Source organism: Mastomys coucha, unplaced genomic scaffold, assembly GCF_008632895.1.
Source record: "Mastomys coucha isolate ucsf_1 unplaced genomic scaffold, UCSF_Mcou_1 pScaffold21, whole genome shotgun sequence".
Lineage (NCBI taxonomy): Eukaryota > Metazoa > Chordata > Mammalia > Rodentia > Muridae > Mastomys > Mastomys coucha.
Genome location: NW_022196904.1, coordinates 98948942 through 98957224, shown reverse-complemented (window position 1 = coordinate 98957224; position 8283 = coordinate 98948942). Strand labels below are relative to the sequence as shown.

Sequence of the window (8283 nt, the reverse complement as noted above, 5' to 3'; positions counted from 1 at the left end):
CGATGACAGCTCAGTGGGTAAGTGCTTTCTGTGCAAGCATGAGGATCTGAGTTCAGATCCCCAGGGAACCTTGGAAAAAGCTAGGTATGGGAACAGGCTTGTAACCCCAGGGCTACAGTAGCACAGAGAGGGGTGGGTTCTGGGGACGCCCTGGCCAGCCAGTCTAGCCTAAACTGCAAGCTCCAGATTCAGTAAGAGAATTTGTGGTTTTTTGTTTGGTTTGGTTTTTTTTTGACAGGGTTTCTCTGTGTAACCCAGGCTATCCTGGAACTCACTCTGTAGACCAGGCTGGCCTCAAACTCAGAAATCCGCCTGCCTCTGCCTCCCAAGTGCTGGGATTAAAGGTGTGTGCCACCACTGCCCGGCGAGAATTTGTCTTTAAATGAATGAATAGATGAATAAATAAGTAAGTAAGTAAGTAAAAGGTAGAGGGACCTTGACTTTAGGCTCTTACAATCCATGCACACACAAATGCTTGCAGCATCTTTTTTTTTTTTCCTCTTAGGATGATAGCTGAATTTTTATTGGCAGTTCTAGTAAAATATGTAACTTCTCATTTATTCTAAGCAAGGCTTTCTCCACTGCCCACAGCTTTTCTTCAAATAATCCCTGTATTCTTCCCTTAGAATTTGAAGTCTTGGAAATTTTTGAATAGCAGGGTTTTGGGCGTTAAGCAGTCACTTTAAATCGTGTGTTGGCTATGTGGAGAAGAAAGAATATGGGAGGATGTCAAAGACAGTGAGTGAGAGGGGTATAGTTCATTGGACACACTGGAAGACAGCAAGCATTTCAAAGCTGCTTTCAGTATCTCATGAAGGCCCAAACTGCTACCATGCTGAGGGCTAACACTGGTAGCAGCACCACAGCTACAGGAACTCCACTTGGCTCTGCTTCGCCTTGATGTACTATAGGTCCATTCTGCATGGTAACCTGTGCTGTACTCTCAGGAACACAGCACATCCCACATTACGAAAGAGGTCTACAACATCTTGGTGCAGCAGGTTCTTCAGGTCTTGGCCGTTTACCCAAGGGTCCTCTGGTCAGGTTGATCTCTTTCTCGGTGACTAAATAATCCACCTGTCTGTTCATATCTGACTGCTCTCCGGGCAGAAACCCGGGGTCAGCAGGTACCCAGTGCAGGTGAGGGTGAATCAAGCTCCGTGCCGCCTCCCCAGCATAGCTCCCCCCTCCCCCCAACCCCCCACTTCCCCACACCGAGTCTAGCATCTCATAAAGAGGTAGAAACTGGATTGGGCAGTAGTGACACACGCCTGTAATCCTCGAACTCCTGAGGCAAAAGCAGGCAGATCTTTGAGTTTGAGGCCAGTCTGGTCTACAGAGTAAGTTCCAGGACAACCAGGGATACACAGAGAAACCCTGTCAGGGGGCGGGGGTGGAGGGGGAGGTAGAGACTGTAAAATATATGTGTTCCTAACACAGAGTTATGCCCCACTATAATTTGGCAATACAAAGTATGCCTTCATAGGAAAACCTATGTTAGAAACAACGCTGTTGGGGTTGGAAACATGGCTCAGCGACTCAGCATTTGCTGATCTTGTAGAGAACCCAGGTTCCATTCCCAGCAACTACATGGCTGCTCACACTCATCTGTAACTCCAATTCCAGAGGATCCAACACTCTCTACTGGCCTCCATAGGCACCATGCACACATGTGGTGCACTTACATTAATGTAGGCAAAACACTCATACATATAAAATAGAATCAACAAAATTTAAAAGTAAAAAAAGAGACAAAGTTATTGTGGTAAGCTTGCAGACAGGATTTAGTACCGTTTTCTTCATGATTAGAACAACCTGTGTTAACCTATGTTCTCTCTTTCTTTTTCTGTACCATAAAAACGACACATTTTAATCCCCCAGGTACTCTGAGGAAAATCCCAGCACGTTGAAGTCAACACCCAAGTTTCCCCAGGGACTCCATGCATGGAGGTAAGGAAGGGTCCTGAGCAGGACTTGTGCAAAGGACCGTCAGGGCGCCCGAAACTGAGTGGTAAGTGAGGCATAGAGCGTCCGCATGACTAACGCAGGGGGAAAACCCACCCGAGAGCCATTTCTATTTAAATGCTAAAAATGCAGAAGTACATCTACTTGGGCCTAACATGGCTTTAAAAGGAAACAACCATGCGTGCATCTGGAGTTTTCCGGGTAGAGACGTGGGCCTTCTGTAACGAAAGAGAGTGATGCCCAGGCTTTAGTGACTTTGCGTGACTCCACCTGGAGAGGTCAGGCAACATTCCAGGTCCGGGGCAGGGGTTCCTTTTCTGCAGAGTTCTAAGTTTATAACATTGATTTCATTTCCTTTCATTTACTATTTATTTGTTTAGAAACAAAGTGGCTGTATAACCAAAGAAGACCTTGAATTTTGGACCCTACTGTACCTATCTCTCCACTATAGACATGAACCACTACACCTGGCTATGTGTTATGGTCATACATTCCTAGCCCAGCACTGATTTGAGACTCTTTTTCCCTTCAGAGTCTTACTATGTAGCCCTGCTGGCCTGGGACTCACAGGGATCCATCTGCTGGCCTCTGCCTCCACAGTGCTGGGACTAAAGGAAGGGCTATGTCCAGCCTGCATTTCTTTAAGATTTATTTTTTATTTATTTATTTTTATTTTTAACGTATGTGTGTGTGTACACTAAGGCTAGAAGTGAGGGTTGAATCTTATAGTGTTGGCCTTACAGGCAGCGTTGTGAAGTGGTTGCTGGGAACGGAACTCAGGTCCTCTGGAAGAACAGTAAGTGTTCTTAATCACTGAGCCATTTGTTCCAAGACCTAGACCCACAAACTAAACTTAAGAACTCTTTTGGAATCAGAGAAACTGCTGGACTTCTTTCCAAAAACACTAGACATCTGCCTAAAAAGTTGAAACAGCTCACCCAGTTTCATGAGCAACCCTGGATCCTAAACATTCTACTTGAGTCAACTCCCAGGTTAAGGAGCCCTGGTAGGCTTGAATACATACAACATCTTATAACGCAGGCTGCTTTTAAAGCCTGTTTACAGACGGTGATAAATAATAAGTAATTAAATAGAAATTCATTGAAAAGAAATACTGCCTTCAAAGACTAGTTAAGTGTGTTTACTACAGAGGCCGTGTACCTGGGCAGGGTTAGGAAAGGTGATTAGTGAGTCCTTTAGTCCAACAGGCAGTTCGCTAGGTCCTAGAGCACTAGAGCTTCAGGGCCAGAGAGACAATGGGACTTTGAGGGGTTTGTTCTGAAACAGGATCCACTGTAACTCAGGATAGCCTCGAATTCTCTACATAGAGGCGGTCTTGCAGCCCGTGCCAAACTTACCTGTCTCTAAATTGTGGTCTTGGATTATGACTGGGTTTCCCAGACGTGGGTTGTCAGGGCATGATCAAACAGTATCCAGAGAAACCCAGGCCACAGGTGCAGTCCCTGGGTCACCCGGGGTGAGCCTGCGAAACGTCCTGTCCGCGAGTGCCCTCTGCTGGGAACGCTCGGTCACGCTACGGGGCTGCGGCTGCGCACTCGCACAACGGGGCGGCCCAGACCTGTGTGGGGAAGGGTATAGCCCAATTGCCTAGCCTCGGCACCTCCAGTTCTGTGCTCTCCAGGGTTGTTCATCGTGCCTTCCCGCCGACCCCTGAGATCCTCTGCTTCTCATCGTGACTTTGACTACCAAACCATTCTCTAGGCTCCTTATACAGCTCGTAGAAACCTCGGCGCACCGGTTGAATATATGAAACACTATTTCTCACTGCTGAATCGAGTGTTTCGATAATAATTCCTCGGCAGAAAAGGACGCAGACACGTCAGGGCAAAGAAAAAAATGGGGACCTGGGTGGTGGGAAAAAGGGGAGCACCCAGAGCCTAGCTCCGCACGGCGACCACGCAGCGTTCAGTGCCCGGTATCCTAGATTTAGCAGGGCCAGCCATCCTGCAGCAAGACAAAGCCAATCCCACCTGTGCTGGAGACTTGGCAAGGGCGCTCTAGACTTGAGCAAAAGGACGCCTGCTAAAGCGTTGATCAGGGTTGGGGCCCTTGCCTAGCAAGCCTGAGGCTCTGGGTTCCAAAGAACACTGAGCCCAGGATGTGAGCCACGTGGTGGCTTTTGTCCGGTCTTCCCAGGACCACAGGCACCAGCAGGGGGCGAGGCCGTCCTTTTGACCCCGCTCAACTGCAGTTAAAAATAAAAGCTGAGATCAACTGAAAAGCATGAGACAGAGCAAACGTAGAGAAACTTGATCGGGCCGATATGAAGTAACATTTCCAAATATGGCAGTAAGGAGGGTTAGCTCCCACAGGAACGCTGCTCTAGGAAGTGAATGAAAACTTCCGGGGGGGGGAGGGGGATGTTAAATTCCATATCATACATTAAATGAACTCTCAGGGATTAAAATGGTAAATATTTTAAAGACAAAGGCACACAATATCAAGTAGAATAAAAGTTATATCTGTGAATAAATATTGGAATTCTCCAGCTTTGAAGTAACAAAATATTACAAAGGAATTAAAAACAATGAACACTAAACAGTTTTAAAAAGTAATAATAATAGCTTGAGAAAAATGTCTCCACCAAAGTTCAAGCTGAGAATATCTCAAATGAATAAAACTTTATACAGAAAAACAAACCAGAACTGGGTGGTAGTGGCACGTACCCTTAAAGTCAGCACTTGGGAGTCAGTCGGCTTTCTGAGTTCGAGGCCAGCCTGATCTACAGAGTGAGTTCCAAGACAGCCAGGGCTACACAGAGAAACCCTGTCTTGAAAAACAAAAACAAAAACAAAACAAAACCACACACACACAAAAACATAACCAAACAACTCCCTCCCCCTGCCAGCCTCCTATACAAAACAGATATATTTGTGATAGCCTGTGATCTAGCACCTCAGAATCAGAGACAGAATGTGAGTTCGAGGCTAGTCTGAGCCACACAACAAGACCCTGTCTCAAAAACAAACAAGCAAACAAAACCCAAACAAACAAACAAAAACCCCCGCTAACAAATCTAATAAGATGGTGGGTAGCTCAGCCTGTGATTGTAGCACCTGAGAGGTGGGGCAGGCGGATTAGGAGTTGGAAACTGCCTACCTTTTCTCCCTTTCTGTATTTTTATTTGTGCATATCGGTAGTCATCCTGCATATGTGTACACCATGTGCATACAGTGCCCACTGAGGACAAGAGAGGGCGCTAGAGTCCTCTAAGACGAGAGTTACAGATGGTTGTGAGCTACCAAGTGAGCACTGGGAATTGAACAGGGAAGATTGAGCAGCCAGTGCTCTTTGCCACTGAGCCAGCTCTCTGGCCTCTAACAATACGATAATTTTAAAAATAGACTCTAGAGCTATATGTTTGCAGAAACCCACTTCCATTCTGTGGAGTGTATTCTATACTCTGACTATAATGAATCTGTATGTATACACACACACATACACACACACACACACACACACACACACACACACACTGGCTGATACCTGTAACTCAGTACAGTACTCAGGAGGTTGAGGCAGAGGATTTTTCCAGAGTTCAAGGCCAGGTGGGTATACATAGTAAGTTCCAAGTTAACAAGAACTATTGAGTGAGACCGTCAACATCTCAAACAACAACAAATACATATACATACACATACATAATCAATTGCTAAACATAGAAGGCTCAGTACTTGGGCAATGTTTGTTGTCCTTGATAATTAGAAATTTTGGGGCTGGTGAGATGGTTCAGCAGTTAAGAGCACTGACTGCTCTTCCGAAGGTCCTGAGTTCAAATCCCAGCAACCACATGATGGCTCACAGTCATCCATAATGAGATCTGATGTCCTCTTATGGTGTGTCTGAAGACAGCTACAGTGTACTTTCATATAACAATAAATAAATCTTTAAAAAAAAATCTTTAAAAAAAGAAATTTTCGGGCTGGTGAGATGGCTTCAGCGGGGAAGAGCACCGACTGCTCTTCGGAAGGTCATGAGTTCAAATCCCAGCAACCACATGGTGGCTCACAACCACCCATAATGAGATCTGACACCCTCATCTGGTGTGTCTGAAGACAGCTACAGTGTACTTACATATAATAAATAAATAAATCTTTAAAAAATTAAAAAAAAAAGATTTATTAAAAAAAAAAAAAGAAATTTTCAACTCAAAACAATCCTAGCATACTACTTTACATCCACTAAAATGAACAAACAAACAAGCGAAAAACTTTTTTTGTGATTCTAAAAATCAAACCCAGGGCTTAATGTATGCTTTTAAAAATAATTTTGTGTGGGTGTTTTGCCTGCATGTATGTCTGTGCATTATATGAGTGCCTAGTGCTCAGGGAGGCTAAAATGGGGCACTAGATTCCCTGGAACTGGAGTTGCAGGCTGTTGCTAACTGAGTGTTCTTTACTTAGCTTAATTGGAAAGTGGCAGCAGGACGATCAGGGGTTTAAGTCAGGCAGCCAGCCATCCTAAGCAGCACAGGAAGTTGCCTGGGGGGATGGGTTATAATGCTTAAGAGTCTGGTGAAGGTCCGCAGCTCAACAAACAAACAAAACAAAGTGGAAAAGAAAAAACACACAAAACCTGCTGCCATTCAGTTTATGTTGACCAGAGTCATCCGGGAAGAGAAAACTTCAGTTGAAAGATTGCATGTCTGTGGACACTTTCTTTATTTGAAACAGGGTTTCACTATGTAGCCCCGGCTGGCCGGGACTTACTATGGAAACCAGACTGGCCTAGAACTCAAGTGATCCGCGGTCTATAGAGGGCTGAGAGGAGACTCGGAACAGTGTGAGACGTGCTACCAGCATCTGGTTAGGCTGGGTAGAGGGGTAATTGATAAGATGAGATCTGAACTAAGATGGGAGAAATGAGCAACAGGTCTACTTCAGCCTGAGAGAGGAGTAGAAACAGAAAGGAACAGAAAATATAATAATAGCCCTGGGGCGAGAGTGGGTGCCCAGCAGAGCACCCACAGATTCTGTGTGAACTGAGTACACAATAGTACTTTGAAAAACAATCATAAACTCATTAGGCTAAACTGACATAGTCAAATGTCTTATTTTACCTTAACCTAATTTAAACAACCTCAGAGGGAGGTGTCTTTGCAAAAATATCACTTCGTTCAATCCTCTTCCAAAAGCTAGAGTCAGCCTGATACAAAATACTAAGATTTCATCCTTAACCAGGGCAGTGGTGGCACATGCCTTTAATCTCAGCGCTAGGAAGATGGAAGAAATGAGCAACGGGAGAAATGACCAATGAGGAAAGCAGAAGCAAGCAGATCTCTGTCTGGTCTTGCCTCAAAAAAAAAAAAAAATTCATATTTGATATCTCACATATTTTTAGATATGAATTAAAATACTATAATAGTTCATGGAAAGAGTCATAAAGCATTGAGTGATTTTAATTATTTGTATATGTGTTTGCACCTACACACACACACACACACACACACACTCACACACGTATATGAGTATAATGTCTAAAGAGGCCAGAAGAGGGCCTGGAGCTGCAGTTGGAAGCAATTCTGATCTGCCCCACATAGGTGCTAGGAATGGAGCGCTGGTCCTCTGCAAGAGCAGTGTGCGTGCTTCAAACTGCTGAGCCACCTGTCTCTCCAGTCTCTGGGAGATTTAAATGATACTCTACCAATCTCCAAACAAAATCCTTTATCCAATCTCTGTCCTGAACTCCACACTCAGATCCACCTATACACTTGATTTCTAGGAAGATGCCCAATCCCCCCTCAAATCTGAAAGTCTAAGCTAGACAGCTCAAATAAAGGTGTCTGCTGCCACGCCCAACAACCTAAATCCAATCCCCGTGACCCATGTCCTGAGAGGAGAGAGTGACTCCAGCAAGTTGACCTCTGACCTCCATACACATGCCATAGCACACAGGCACCCCTCACTCCACTCCACAGCTCTCACACAATAAATAAATAGATGGAGAGAATTTTAAACATTTGAATGTCTAAAATTGACCACTGTTCTCCATTTGCTGTTCCTGAAACACATACACAGACACACACATATGTACATGGACATACATCCACTCACATATGTGGGGGGTGCTTCTGATGAGTCCTTCGTTTGCTTGGGTCATTTTAGCTCTTCTCTGTTTAAAAAGGAAAGCACAAACAAAACCCGCCATAGCATAGGAAAAGTGGTGAGGAAGAGACAAAAGGCAGAAGCATTAGGAGTCCAGGCAAACTTTGACTGTATAATCAGTTCAAGGCCAGCCTGAGCTACATGAAACTCTGTCTCAACACACACACACACACACACACACACACACACACAC

The 8283-nt window shown here is 44.8% G+C and overlaps 1 pseudogene; it reads right to left on the bottom strand.

Annotated features, from left to right (window-relative positions):
• Window positions 1-789: 789 nt before the first annotated feature.
• On the bottom strand, window positions 790-1161 carry LOC116100857 (annotated as a pseudogene).
• Window positions 1162-8283: the final 7122 nt, after the last annotated feature.